General features: G+C 46.1%; 1 protein-coding gene across 10 annotated transcripts in view; it reads right to left on the reverse strand.

Annotated features, from left to right (window-relative positions):
* Positions 1-14,769, reverse strand: part of PALM2AKAP2 (PALM2 and AKAP2 fusion) — a 346,978-nt gene that overhangs the window by 117,902 nt on the left and 214,307 nt on the right. The window contains exon 1 of one of the 10 annotated variants that reach the window (XM_035016108.1): positions 5,886-6,036. The exons of 8 other annotated variants lie outside the window; for them this stretch is intronic. The gene's annotated coding sequence lies outside the window, so the exon portion shown is untranslated. One more of the 10 variants, XM_035016109.1, reaches the window with a different exon arrangement.

Genomic DNA, 14,769 nt, shown 5'->3' on the forward strand with positions numbered 1-14,769 from the left:
AAAAAATAAATAACTGACTGTCTGTGCCAGAGCCCAGGAATACCTCTATAGACACTGGCGAGGCTGGACTGCATGTCGAGGTATGCTGCCCCAGTGAACAAGGCAGATTCCCAGGACGTTGGGTCTTCAATGTAGGACTTAGAGTAGAGACACTGGGGGCGCCTGGGTGGCTCAGTTGGTTAAGCGACTGCCTTCGGCTCAGGTCATGATCCTGGAGTCCCGGGATCGAGTCCCGCATCGGGCTCCCTGCTCGGCGGGGAGTCTGCTTCTCCCTCTGACCCTCCTCCCTCTCATGCTCTCTGTCTCTCATTCTCTCTGTCTCAAATAAATAAATAAAATCTTTAAAAAAAAAAAAAAAAAGATTGCTCTTTAAAAAAAAAAAAAAGAGTAGAGACACTGGAAGGTCACTGAACATGACTTGGACAGTCCCCTCTCTATGGGACATTTTAAGGGGGGGGACTTCCCTACTGCAGACAGTGACTAAAAAGGAAACTTCACAGAGGCATCACAAACAGGGTCAGGAGCTACAATATTCTGCTTTTTAAATCATGTTGCTTGTAAATCCCTGGTTACTTCTTCTAACCGACTCACTTCCTTAAATGTCCAGGCTTGTCCTAGTAAGACCCCAGGGCTGGCTGGTACAGAGGATTTGCTGGAGAACTTTGGACCAGAGGGGGAGAATACCTTTTATATGTCTTTGTATAAAAGAATGATTTGTAACGCTTACAAATTTACTCAGAATTAATGTTTCTGGTGTGGTCACCCCACCATGGTGCTACTTAATAATTCATCCACCCTGCAAGATCTGCAAATCTGCGAAGTTAAATGGTAAGACATAAATGGACTGGATTGACCAGGCTTCTCAGGCTCTTCTGAAAGCCTTTTTAATTTTAACCTGAACTGCAACTCTTAATAAATTAATCCCTGTTCCCATCTTAGTGACTGAGTAAACTCATTAGAGCCGGCAAAGAATCTTGCAGGAGTTACGGAAGGGAAGTCCCATTGACATCCATTACACTATGGGTCACTGAGTGAGCTTAAAGCCCAGGATTAGGGCCCTGAAAATTTGGGTCCATTTGCCCAATGAGGAGCCATTTCTGACTTACTCAAAGCATAAAGAGGAAGCAAGTAAAGAAAAATGGAAAAAGCCTCAGGAGTGCAAGTGTTTTGAGGGTAAAGAGAGAAGAATGTCAGCCAGACTCCCCCAAGTCGAAAGGAGGCTGGGGGGGAGGTGAGGTAGGGTTGGAGAATCTCGGTGCTCAAGGCTTTTCCATCTGATCAGTGTGAGGGATGAACCACTGACCTGCTACACAATTGCTGGATTTTATAAATTACACTTTAAAAACCATTCATTTGCATCTACCATAAAGATGAAAGGAGATTCCAGGGATGCCTGGCTGGCTCAGTTGGTGGAACATGCGATTCCTGATCTCGGGGTTGTGAGTTCGAGCCCCATGTTGGGTGTTTAAAGATTATTTAAATAAATAAGTAAATCTTAAAAAAAAAAAAAAGATGAAAGGAGACTTTGTTAACTTAGGAAAACAGCCGATTTGGGGAGAAACACAACACATGCGAGGTGCTTCCATATATATCTCGTTAAACACAAGTTTTCAAATAGGCAGGTTTTGGTATCCCCATTTTTATAGGTGAAGGAACTAAGATTCCATTTCAGTGACATGCTCAAGATCTTATCGAGAACTTGATCAAGGCACTAATGTGTTTTGGTCCCACCAAGGTTCTGGATCTGCTCACTCAGGCTGCTCCACGTAAGCATCAAAACCAACCAGAAAAGCCCTGCACAGAGCTAGGAAAGGAAGGGGCCAAAGGACAATGACGTACATTCCCCACCGAGTCCTGTAGCTCCCCCGGCTCCCCTAGCATTCATACCATGATCCCCTCAACCAGGACATGTATCCTCCAAGACTTACAAGACCAAATAAAAACACCCAACTTCTCAAACCCACGTGAGGGAGGCTCCATCATCTCACCCCCCCTGCCCCCCGATTGTTGTCTTCTGCCTGGATAAGGAAATGAGTAGCATTCTGCCTCCACAGGCCCCCTTCTCCAGTGGCATGGCCCATTTGGTCACTCTGAGACTCCCACCTAGATGGGAACAAATACCAGTTACATGTCCCTGATCCCACTCGAATGTGCCCCCCAAGGCCTGGAAGTATGGCCGCGCCTGGATTCTAGAGACAAATACTACACGGGGAAGAGGTAGGTGGGCCCAAGGATGCCCTCAGGCCCTTCTCCCGAAGGGTCTGTCCTCTCTTGCACCTCCCCAATCTCAGAATTTACCTCAACAGGTAAAAAGAACCCTGGGCTGAAACCTGGAGAAAGCACATCTTGCTGTGCCATAGGCAAAGGAAAGGTCATGATTAATTCATTCTTCTGGCACTCAACTCTCCAGAGAGTGGGGCAAAGAACAGAAATGATATTTGTATTGGGATTTGTTTTCTCAAAAACCAATCTCCAGAGGCTGTCCCAGAGTGGATTCCACAATGACGCTTCTGCACTCCTATAAATCATAATTTGTCCCTCTGCTAACATCACCCAGAGACCACAAAGTCCTAAACTGTCGATGGAAGGACGACAATATATTCACCACAGTCAACTCACAAGGCAAAGGGCAATCAGGGCAAGATAGCCATTCATTACATCTTAGAAACACACTTGTATCAGCAACAGTTGAAACAAATTTTTTAAACTTAGGTTTAAGCATATATTACTTAGAGTACTTCATTTCTTAAGTATCCTAGTTCATCAAGTGCTACTGAAAATCACATAGGCAAACTATAATTTTCTCCTTGAGCAAAATCCTATTGGAATAGAGCTGATTTCAACTTTCCTATAATAATACATTCCTGAAAAACATGTCTGAAGGGCAAAGGTCTAAAACTTGAACAGTAATCATAGATATTCTTAGAAGGGGATTCTCTTGCAAAGAGCCTGGATCTCATCATCACGGATCATGGAGGCACTGCCACGTGCTGATGGGGAAGGCCGGTGCCAGTGAGGAATCCCTAACCTTAAGCTTTTTTAGCTTCACAGAGAAATCTATCCATGGGTGTAGAGTTTACACAGTATAAAGAAAATGATGCCGTTTCCTAGCAAAACTTACCAGAACTGTTGAACCTAATAAGTACATGAATTAATTGGTTCAAGTTTCCAATAGTTGGTGAAGGATCCCTGATCAATAATCTAAACAAAGGATGACTCCTGTTTCTCAAGATCAAAGAACAGTCATTCCAGAGGCTAATTCAAGATTGATCATCAATTCCACCAGCAGTGAGAAATGTATAAAATTAAAGAATGGAACTACACATCACCCTTTTGGTCTTTAGAAGTAACTTTCAACATGCTCCTGTTTCAATTGTTTAAATTCCTCAACACAAACTCCACCCAAATTCGATTTCATTCTTATCTGAAACATTTCTCATTATCTTAATAAGTAGAGACTTGCAGTAACACCCGTGATAGAAATCCGAGACATGGATGCTTTCCGAGTCAACCAAATCTCTAAGGATGCTATCTAGACAACAATTCTAATAATTAACCAGAAGGTCCAGAGTGTTAGCATTTCTCAAAGTAATATTTAATAGTTAATTCCATACTAAAATATGGAAAGTTTTAGAGTAAAACAACCAGTGGATCATTTCCCCCTCACTTGATAACAAGTTAAGACAACCTGCTTCGTCTTACTACCCTGCGATCCTGAGGCTCCTGAGTCAGAATGAGCCACTTATGGAAATGAAATAATCTTTGACCACAGGACCCTGAACTTTGCAGGCCAGGAGCCGTGCCAACTGTCAGGCCAGAACTATGAGATAATGGATATTTCAAAATGTCTGTCCCATCTCAGAGCCTGGCCACCACTCTCACACCAGCACCTCAGCATCCCAGAGAGACACTGAAGTGAACTTCGCTGCCAGAGAAACATCTCAACACCTAACTGCATGCAGTCTGCTAGGGAAGGGACTGCGAGGCCCAAGGAGGATTACTTTCATTTTTCTTGGCTCCTAATTTTATTAGTGCAGCCCCAAATAATTGCAGGACCTACATAACCCAATGGGGTACCCACCCAAAGGAGAAGGTACCCTTGGAGCAAACAGCCTGTGTCAAAACTGGGCAGGAGAAAGCCAGCCGTGGACAGCTATTTAGAAAGTATGTCAGGGCAAGTTTTAATTTTTAAAGGCTGTATGTTTAACGAAACAGAGGAAGCTCCTTCAGAGATATACATCATTTTTAGACATGCTTACTCTGAAATTTTATTGATCAAGGTTGGGGATGCTGCCAGGCATCCCCATTTAATTAAATTAGGACCATTTCCAGGAAGAAAATTGTGATGCTTAAGTGAACTCTCTTTAATTAGAACACAACCAGGGAAAGAAATCTCCTGGGTTACAATGGTGGGCGTTGGCCTCCAGATGCCAGTGAATACTGAAGAGGGAAGGTTGCTTCCCCTGAGGAACTTGTTGGCAGATTCGAAGATGAACTCTACAGAGATGTATAGTTGTGTGTTATGTGTGTGCGATCTCTTTTCAAAGGTAGATACATTTAAGGGGCGGGGGGGGGGGGGGAAGCTTGCCAAATTATTGGCTCTGCACTTAAAACTGCTGCAGAGAAGGGTAGAGATTTGTCAAAGTCTGACCACACAGCCTCTCGGCGCCAAACCAGTACCACCCCACGCGGGAAACTGGGTTTACTGGGTCTGGAGAGACAACCCACCCACCATCTCTCCAAACAAGTCAACTTCCTTTCGACGCCCCCTTTTTGAGGATTAGGGAGGGATCCCCAGGGCTGGCGAGCGTCTGCCCTGAGGGCAGCGAGCTCAGTAACCCGCTGCCCGTCCTGCTCCTCCTCACTCCCCACTGCACACAGCCGGCCCTCAGCCTTCAGGGCCCCCCACCCGCCCCGCCTTCCTCCGCGGGTTCCCGGGCTCCCAGCACTCACGGACTTCGATTCAGTCCCCGTCCTCCACTACGTTTCTCCAGAATTTCTCAGGGCCGCCAGGATCTCCTCGCTCTCGTCCCTGAGGGCACGCCACCCCCCGCCGCCACCCCCCACCCCCCCATTACCGGCACCATTTGCCCAGCGCTCACCACCACGATCCACCCTTCCTCTCCCAAACTGTCCCCACAAAGGACCAAAAGAGACGTACCCTGGGCTTTATCCAGGATAAAAGAGCGGATCCTAGCAGCCGGGGTCTCAGCCTCAGGCCAAACTTCCAGGCTCAGCGCGTACCCCTCCGGCCCCGCGCAGAGAGGCTGCCCTCTCGGCCCGCGTGGTCTCTGGAGTGCAGTTCGCAGACCCAGTCCGCAAGGCTCCGGCTGGTCAGGGAGCCGGTCCTCCCCGGCCTCGGACTCCCGGCGCAGCCCCTGAGCCCCCCAAACGCCCCAGCGCTGCCATTTAAGGACCCGCGTCTTCCTCGGGAGCTGGAGCCGGTGGCTCCATCCTCTGCTGCTCCCGGGTCCCCAGGGGCGGCCACGGCCATTAGATATTCCCCGCTTTTCCTGTACAGCCCGTGTGTGTGTGTGTGTGTGTGTGTGTGTGTGTGTGTTAGGGAGCAGGGGAAATGGTCCTAAGTTCATTTTAAAAAGCACATATAAGTATTGAATAAAGCAGCCAAAGGCTCGGCCCTCCCCCAAACCTAGGAATTCAAAGCCACATGGCCACAGCCCTTTCCAGCCAAGCCCCCTCCCCGCACACGCTCCGCTAGGCAAGGCCATAAAAGCCCTTTTAAAGTCCGCGATCCTTCCGAGGACTCCCCAGATCTGCGGCCGCTCCCGGGCCTCCCTCTCCCCACGCCTGAGGCCCCCACATCAGGGGGGCGCTCTGGGGACGCGGTGTCGGGGGTCGCCGCGCCCCCGGCCTGGGCCACCCACCTCTGGGCGCGGGATCCCGGGGGACGCGGTCCTCGAGCTCCCCTCCGCTCGGCCCCTGCCTCCTCGTTGGGGCGTCCGAGACGCTCCGGCGAACGCGTGCTGCAGCCCGGGACCGGCCGAGCGCGTCTGCCTGGAGCCGCGGCCGCGGGGCGAGCTGGAGGGCTGGGAGCGCCGCCCGTCGGCTGCCGGCCCCGGAGCCCGCCCCCTCCCCGCCCCTCCCCGCGCCCGGCGCCCGCGGGCCGCCCCTCCGCTTCCACGTGCCCTCCCCATGCACCCACACCTCTCTGTGGCTTCGGCGGAATCCAAGCCCAAACCGAGAAACCACGAAATGAGTGAATGCATAGATTGGAGGGATGGCGAGATGGGTGAATAGAGGGACGGGCCAGCGAAGCCCTGTTATTTCCTAACTGGGGCGAGGGCTCTGTGTCTGGGGATGAGGACCTGTGTCAGCGTACGGGTGGGCGTGTCGGCGTGTGCACATGCGGACGTGTGTTGGTGTACACATACGTGTGTATGGGCAGGTGGAACCGTGTGGGTGCCCGTGCGCGCTCGCAACGCCAGGAGCTGCGAGGAGGGAGCGATCCTTCGTTTCTTACCCAGCACCACGACGGGCCCCGGGTAAGTACCACCGCTGGCAGCGGCTAGGAAGTGCGTCTTGGTGACAGGGATGGGGTCTCCCCGTATTTGGGGCCTCCCCCGATATGGCCCAGAGGCCGAGGCGTGGACAGGGCTGTTTCTGGCTCTCCGGCTAGCCAGAGCCGTCACACTGCCCTCCCCGTTGTGGCAGCCGGCCGCCTGGTGTCAAAGCGCGTGTTAACAAAGCCAGCGGTGGGGAAGGAGGCAGCTGATACACAAGGTGCGGCTCCCTTGGGCCGGTGGCCGGCCATCCCTCACTCTGGAGCGGTCTGAAATTTCAGTCTGTAATCCCCTCCCCCACCATGAATATTTAACTAATGTTAATGACCCTTTGGAAAGGGACTGTCTCAAAATCCTCAGAGGACACACACAGAAAACACCCCACACTGAAAGGAGCATGTTTAAAAAGCAAGCGCTTATCTTCCTCTGCTCGACCTCTGCAGAGGAAAATAATATAAAGCCAGGTTTCTTGAATTCAACTTTCCACTAGCAATGATGGGGGTTTTCGTTTTCCTATTTTTTCTCCCTCCAGCTTTGCAGGTCAGAGCCCCATTGCTCTCCTTTGAGTTTCCATGCTAGGTAGGCCTGCTTCTTCCTGAACCCCTGGCCAAGGTCCTGGGGTCCTCTCCGGAGAGTCAATTCTGCAAGCCAAACTCAGCAGGAAAGACAGCTGCCAGTCCCGTTCTTCTTTACTAATCCACAAAGGTCCTTGATCTCCCATACAAAGAAATGATATCATCGGGAAGTGCTCAGCAAGCCTGTCCACGCTAATGACACGTTTACAACAGCACCCTCCGGAGAAAAGGCATCTTTCCTGTCTTGAGCTTTATTCACACCTTTACTGGAGGGAGGGGCTAAGTCCACAATGGAGATGTCTGTTGTTCTCCTCAGGGTTCCTGAATGTCAATAGGCTTCTTTTTCTTGCCACTTAGGAATTGTTTCAGCAGCCTTCGGGTAGGTCTCCACTCTTGATTTCAATAGAATTTACTGATCCATGGTCAGAAATTATAGAGCTTCATCCTCGATCAATTCCTGTTCTTTCTCTTCCCTTCCTTTTCCTTCCATCCATCCTTTCTTCCGTCCCTCCTTCCCTCCCTCCCTTCATTCTTTCTTTCCTTCCTTCCTTTGTTCCTCCTTTCTTCCTCTGTCCCTTCCTTCCTCCCTTCCTTCTTTCCCTCCCTCTTTCCTTCCTTCCTTGTAGCTCCTCCTGTCACTGACTTAAGGAGTTAAATATCTGGGTGCCCTACATCATGATCTATTTTTAACATTTTAGTAACACATGAAAAACTCACATTGAAATGAGTGTGTTTGGGTAGAGTTATTTATTTATATGGACCACAGACTCTCCAAGGAAAGATTCTAAAATTAGAGCAGAGGTAAGGTTTTATAAACAGTATTATGGCAGGTGCATCATGACTCTTTCTTCTTATGTTTCTAAATTAGAATAAATGTAAAGTTTATCAATCAAATTTGTTTCATTATTAAAGTGTACAGCAATTCACACCGACTGAATTACATCTTTCCTAAAGCAATGTCGATGTTAATATTAATTTTTTTAAAGATTTATTTGAGAGCAAGAGAGCGAGCGCACAGGGTGGAGGGGCAGAGGGAGAGGGAGAGAGAATCTTAAGCAGACTCTATACTAAGCGCAGAGCCCAATGTGGGGCTCATCTCACAACCCTGAGATCACAACCTGAGCTGAAACCAAGAGTCAGACGCTTAGCCAACTGTGCCACCCAGGCGCCCCAATGTTAATATTAATTTTAATTTAATATTACTTTTAATACTGATTAATATTAATTTTCTGTTATATTAATTTTAAAGCTCTGGTATATCTTATAGAAAACTACTGGGAATATTAATTTAGGAAAAGCGCATGTTCAATAGATATTAATTTACAAGAACATTTCCTTTTCTTCCATCTCATAAGATGTTAAGGAAGTAGCCATGATTAAACATTTTTTAATATAAAATGCTTGTACATGCCAAGTGCTCAGAAATATTTTTTTAATTTGTTCAGTGAAATCAAGGGTATGAACATCTGCATGTGAAAGTAAAAACTGTTCTTAATTAGCATTTTCTCATTTATTTCCCCCTCCGTCAGTGGTTCTCAGTCAAGGGTGACTTGACCCCCCAGGGGACATGTTGACAATGTCTGGAGACATTTTTGATTGTTTATAATGGGGGGTGCTACTGATACCTATTGGGTGAGGCCAGAGATATTGCTAAACAACACCCCAGCAACAAGATTTATCGTGTCCCAAATGTCAATACTGCCGAGGTTCAGAATCTGGCCCTGTACTCAAAGCCAATACTAAGGACCACAGACATCAGAACCACTACAGTTCTCAAAAAGGCAGATTCCTGGGCCCCACCTTTACCTACTAAGTCAGAACCTATGGGGGCAGGCTAGGAAAACTTTTTTAACAGCTGCTTGGTGAGCATAAGAACATGAAGGTATGAGAAATCCTAGAGATGGGAAAAGTGGGCTTTACCACCTAGTACATTCTTTTTTTGTTTGTTTGTTTGTTTTTTGAGAGAGAGAGAGCCCGTAGGAGGGGCAGAAGAAGGGGGAGAGAGAGAATCTTAAGGAGGCTCCATGCTGAGGGCAGATCCTGATGCACAACCCTGAGATCATGACCTGAGCAGAAATCAAGAGTTGGACCCTTAACCGACTAAGCCCCCCAGGTAGCCCATCACCCAGCACATTCTTATGGGTATATCACATCATATATCTCTTAACATGATAATGATTATTAGAGCTATGAATATTTTATGAAAGAAGCACATTTAGTCTCCTAGATGCACTTTATTTTTTTTTTTAAGATTTTATTTATTCAGGGGCGCCTGGGTGGCTCAGTCATTAAGCATCTGCCTTCAACTCAGGTCATGATCCCAGGGTCCTGGGATCGAGCCCCGCATCGGGCTCCCCGCTCCGCAAGAAGCCTGCTTCTCCCTCTCCCACTCCCCCTGCTTGTGTTCCCTCTCTCACTGTGTCTCTCTCTGTCAAATAAATAAAATCTTAAAAAAAAAAAAAGATTTTATTTATTCATTTGTGAGAGAGAGAGAGAGAGCACAAGCATGGGGAGTGGCGGGCAGAGGGAGAAGCAGGCTCCCCACTGAGCAAGGAGCCCGATGCGAGACTCGATATCAGGACCCTGGGATCATGAACTGAGCTGAAGGCGGACACTTAACTGACTGAGCCACCCACATGTCATCTAGATGCACTTTAGAAGCACATTCAAAGCAAAGAAAGGGCTACTAATTCTGTGAAATAAAAAATCTACCTGCGATGTGTAAATGTTAAATGCTCCCAAAGCCCTATATCATCTAGGACACAAAACCTATGGAAATGTTGCTTAGCAGAAGAACTCAGGATTTCTTTTGTTATGTCAAAATGTACATTTCTGCTCATTTTGCATCTGCCATGCTGCTGACCCACTTTAAACTGTGCCCTGAGCAACAGTGGCCTCCAGGGAACCCAAGAAATACAAATATACTTACTAAAGAAACATCAAAGGTAAAGGTTAGTTTCTGGGAAAGAAGTCAGCCTAGACACAGTTTGACAAAACCTTTTCTTTCTCTCTTCTCAAACTGAGCAAAATGAAATCCAAATCCAGCAAATACTGGTCTGTCAGTAGCTACATGCCTCCAACCTTAGAGAAGAGTAGTAGTTGAAAAAAAGACTTGTGAGTGGCTCAGAGAGGTGACTTGCAAACCCAAAGGAGGGCAAAGACTGGCCCATTATAAAAGAGAATTTGCCACTTCCTCCTAGCAAGGAGAAACATTGAAAAGCATCAGCTGGATGTAATCCTCGTATGTTAAATGTGTCCCCCTGAAAATAAAGGTTTGCTAAGAAAAAGGAGGAAGAGGAGGAGGTGGGGGCAGCGGGAGGGCAAAGGAAACAAAACCAACACCAAAAAGGCTGGCCCCCATCAAACCAATAGCCCTAGATCTTAGGGCTTTCCCACCAAGCAACAGGTAAAGTCATTGGAAATTTAGGAACAATCCCAACCCAAGGGCATTTCCATGGGACCAGATGTACCACTGAAAATCTAAGAGAAGAAAAAAACAGGGGAAGTATTTGCAACATATATAACAATGAGTTACTATCTCTAATATGTGAAGAGTTCTTACAAATCAATAAGAAAATCACTAAATACCCAATAGAAAAAAAAATAACCTAGTAGTTTATAGATGAATAAGTATAACTGGCCATGGAACTTAAGAAAATATGCTCAAACTCTTCATAATTAAAGAAATGCAAGTGAAAATATTGCGACAATATATTTTGCCTGTGAAATTGGTAAATACATAAAAACACAAATTTTACTTATTTTTGGTGAGGGAGTGATGAAAATTAAGTGATTGTTATACTCCGTTGATGGGAATATACATTGACATTAATAAATTGGTAAATTCAGAAGACAAATTGGGGCTATCTCTTGAGATAAAAATGTTGATACACTGCTCAAGGGCAATTCACTTTGGGAATTCAGAAGTTTATGAAATCTATGGAGTCAGATGAAAGATTGGGGTGGTGGGGAGAAGTCAGTGAATGAGAAATTCCTGATCACCGATAAGGCCCAAAGAAAGAGAATATTTAACATACACTTTTCGAGTCATTTGCTGTGCTGTGTTTTGATATAAGTACTTCTGGTAACCTGTAAACCTCTTAAAACAGCATTTGTTTGGAGAACCAAAGGCAAGGGGCTTGTATGAGGCTTGGTACAGGGTGGGTATCAGGCAAGATGGATGCGAAATGAAGAAGTCAGACAAAATAAGAAATCAGAACAAGAAGTGACCAGAAGAACTACCCCCCCACACACACCCCCTGCTACTTGAGTTCATCACTTGAGTTAAAAGCCCATAAAAATAGTGGGGTGGGCACTGGACATCTTCCACTTTGTCAGTAGGAGTTCAAATAATTTTACTTTAAGTATAAAAGGAAAGATTTATCCCTGCTGGCTTCACGACTTGGGATAGCCAACCAACTAACTCCTGGGATTCACACGGGTCATTTGCTTGCTTTCTAAATCAAACAGTGGTTTTACCTTATTCATCTGGATGGTTTGTATGTTTACGGATTTCCAACTTAAGACATTTCTCCACTGATCCTGGATTCTTATCTAAAGACAAAAAGGGCATCTCTAGATAATGTGGCTTTTTCATAAAAGGGATGACCCATCCATAGAACATTTTAACCATCAACTTTTTGACTGTCCAACACCTAAGACTGACATGGGTCAGTTGATGGACTATTTGTTTGGACTTATAGTTGTATTTTATCAAATTAAAAACACCCTTCTCAAAGCCAACTCTTCTCTAAGGTCAGACCTGGTTGCTAAGTGGTAGTCAGCTCTAAAGACTGCAAATCAGTTTCCCAAGCTAGCTCACATCAAGAGTAGCTTGGGGCCGGGGAGGGGGGGGGTTGTTTTCCTGAGGCCCAGGAATCTATATTTGTTTAAGCTTTCCACATGATTCTGTTCCCCAGCCTGCTTTGGGAGGCACTTGGGGTGGACGCAATCCTTAGGCAGGAGGAGAGAGGCTCGTGGACACAGAGCTAGGGACCATGTCATATGAAAACACTTGGCTCTTTGACCATGTTTACCACCATTCTTGGCCTCCGTAGCGATGCCTGCCTTTCCTTCCTTTCCTCTCCAGGGTCTCTGGCTTCCTGTACCCCAGTAAGTTCCTTCCCTGCCTGTTCTACATTTATTTCCTTTTCCTGCATCCTCACACTTGGCCTCTCCTTTGCCAAACCTTCTAACACAAGGAAATGGTGACCTGATTACATTCACCCCCGCTGTCTGAGACTCTTTTTTTCAAAAGACCTTGAAAAACACTCCAAATGAAACATTCCAAAACCCAAGCAACTTTTGCCCATCTCACTGTCTTTATTTTGTCCCACCTTGTAGCCGGGCTGTAACTTCTCTACATGGAAAAAGTGAGAGCAAATCATCCGGATTGCCCAGTGTAATATACCATTAAATGGTAGCATAAAGAAAAAGTCATACAGTATTCCAAACTAAAATCTTCAGTGAAAAGCAGCAACATGGGAAGCCCTGTGCTGGGAAAGGGGGAAGGAAAAACTCAACTGAGGGAGGGGAAATGCAGGGTGGGGAAGGAAGAGGGCACGGAGGACAGAGTCCCTTGGTAAGGGAAGCGAGAAGGTGCCAATGGCTACATGGGACAACTGTGGGTCCTACATCCTCAGTTCCAGAGGCCTCGAAGCTCATGTGCTAATGACAAGAATGTACTTATGTATTACTTTGGTATTTAACAACAATAAAGCCCTGTAAAGTGGAGGTTCTTTGTTTCTTGGTTGAGGATTTTATCCCATTTAACAACTGAATCATTTAAAAAATCTACTAGGGGCACCTGGCTGGCTTAGTAGGTAGAGCATCTCTTGGTCTCAGGGTGGTGAGTTCGAGCCCCATGTTGGGCATAGACATTACTTCAAAAAAATTTTATTAACCATTCCAGAGTGCATGCTTTAATGGAGACAAAGCATGAACCGAGGCACTTTTTAAAGCATGGCATTGAAAACATAAAATATGCCCAATATTGAACTTGAACTATACACACTGTGTTCACAGGACACTGGGCAACAGTGCCCCCCAATGCCCAGGACAGTCTTCCCTGAGTAAACTCAGTGGATATGCTCTTCATTAATGATCAATTTTAAATGCAAAATTCCCTTTCTTTCCAGTGGTGTTCAATTCCTTTTGAATTTTAGGTAAGATGGAGAATTATTTTTCAATTTTCATTTATTTTTTTAAAGATTTATTTATTTATTTGAGAGAGAGAGAGAGCATGAGCAGGGGGGGCAGAGGGAGAGGGAGAGAGAATCTCAAGCAGACTCTGTGCTGAGCGTGGAGCCTGATTCGGGGCTCAGTCCCACGACCCTGAGATCACAACCCAAGCTAAACCAAGAGTCAGATGCTTAACTGACTGAGCCACCCAGGCGCCCCTATTTTTTATTTTTTTAAAAATGGGACTGTAACATTTTCCCAGGAATTCCCAAGTTTCCTTCTGAACTTTTAAGTACAGGTTGTTTGTTCATTTATGGAAAGAACCATAAGGCTTTTCAGTAATATTAGGGGTGGAGAAAGACTACATCTTGACATCTTAAATAATTCTTATTATTGCAGAGGTAGTTTTCCCAGTAGTTTCTGACCTAGTCATCAAATGTTTTAATATTGAGAACTATCCAGTGAGAACGTAGACTTTTTCCTTCTACAACACAAAACACATTAAATTCCTTATCCTAGTGTTAAGATAAGTTCACCAAAGATGATGAACTACATTGCAAAGGCGTTTTAAGTTTATATGATGTCCAGAGTAAGTTATTTACTTACCTGGCCAAAGTGTTAAGATCTTTTAAATATGGAGAATGCTAACCGCTGCTTCGACAGCATGTTTAAAGCTTCTGTTGGGATGGGACCATGGCCAGTGTAAAATCACTTTAGAAGCCACAACAGCTTATGATAAGGTCAACTAAATATGCAGAGCCACATTATCCACGCAGACTCTGCACCTCCTCAGGTCAACGGCTTCTCCACAGCTCCTCCTTACTTGCTTGCTCTCCTCCCTCCCTCCCTCCCTCCCTCCCTCCCTCCCTCCTTTCCTGCCTCCTGTCCTCCCCACCGCCCCCTTCCCTCTTTCCTTTTCTTTTTAGACCACTGCCTGGCTAATTTTAGGAGCAAGCACTGCATACTTAAATACCTTAAGAAGCCTGTTATTCTGACAGATAACAGAAATGGGTAAAGCAGCCAGGTATCCGAAACAGTCTGTGACTCCCGTGAGGGGCTCAGGCACTGAGGAGCCCGGGGTGCTGGACTGATAAGTAATTTATAGCCTGGTTGAGATAAGATAGGCAGGCACCGAGACCAGGACAGCGTGTTTGGATAGAAGACTGTTGATGCTCCTGTTTTTTATTTTAAGCATTTTCTGTACTTGCTTGGGATGGGGGAGGGCATATCACAATGCCAGAGCCAGGAAACTAAGAGCTAGGGGGAAAAATGACTTGTCACCCAAGCCACGTCCCTCATTTGACAGTATAGCCAAGTGTCCATGAAATATAGAGTCTCTGGAGCGAGAAGCCTGGGATTGGATCCTGATCTGTCCCTTATTAGCTGTGTGAACTTGGGAAAGCCATCTCCCCGAATCCTCACATGTAAGAGGCAGATCAGACTTCTACCATATATGGTTGTTGTAAGTATAATGAGATCATCCATGTAAAGCT

The sequence above is a fragment of the Mirounga leonina genome, unplaced genomic scaffold (genome assembly GCF_011800145.1).
Source record: "Mirounga leonina isolate KUSES-001 unplaced genomic scaffold, KU_Mleo_1.0 Mir_170, whole genome shotgun sequence".
Lineage (NCBI taxonomy): Eukaryota > Metazoa > Chordata > Mammalia > Carnivora > Phocidae > Mirounga > Mirounga leonina.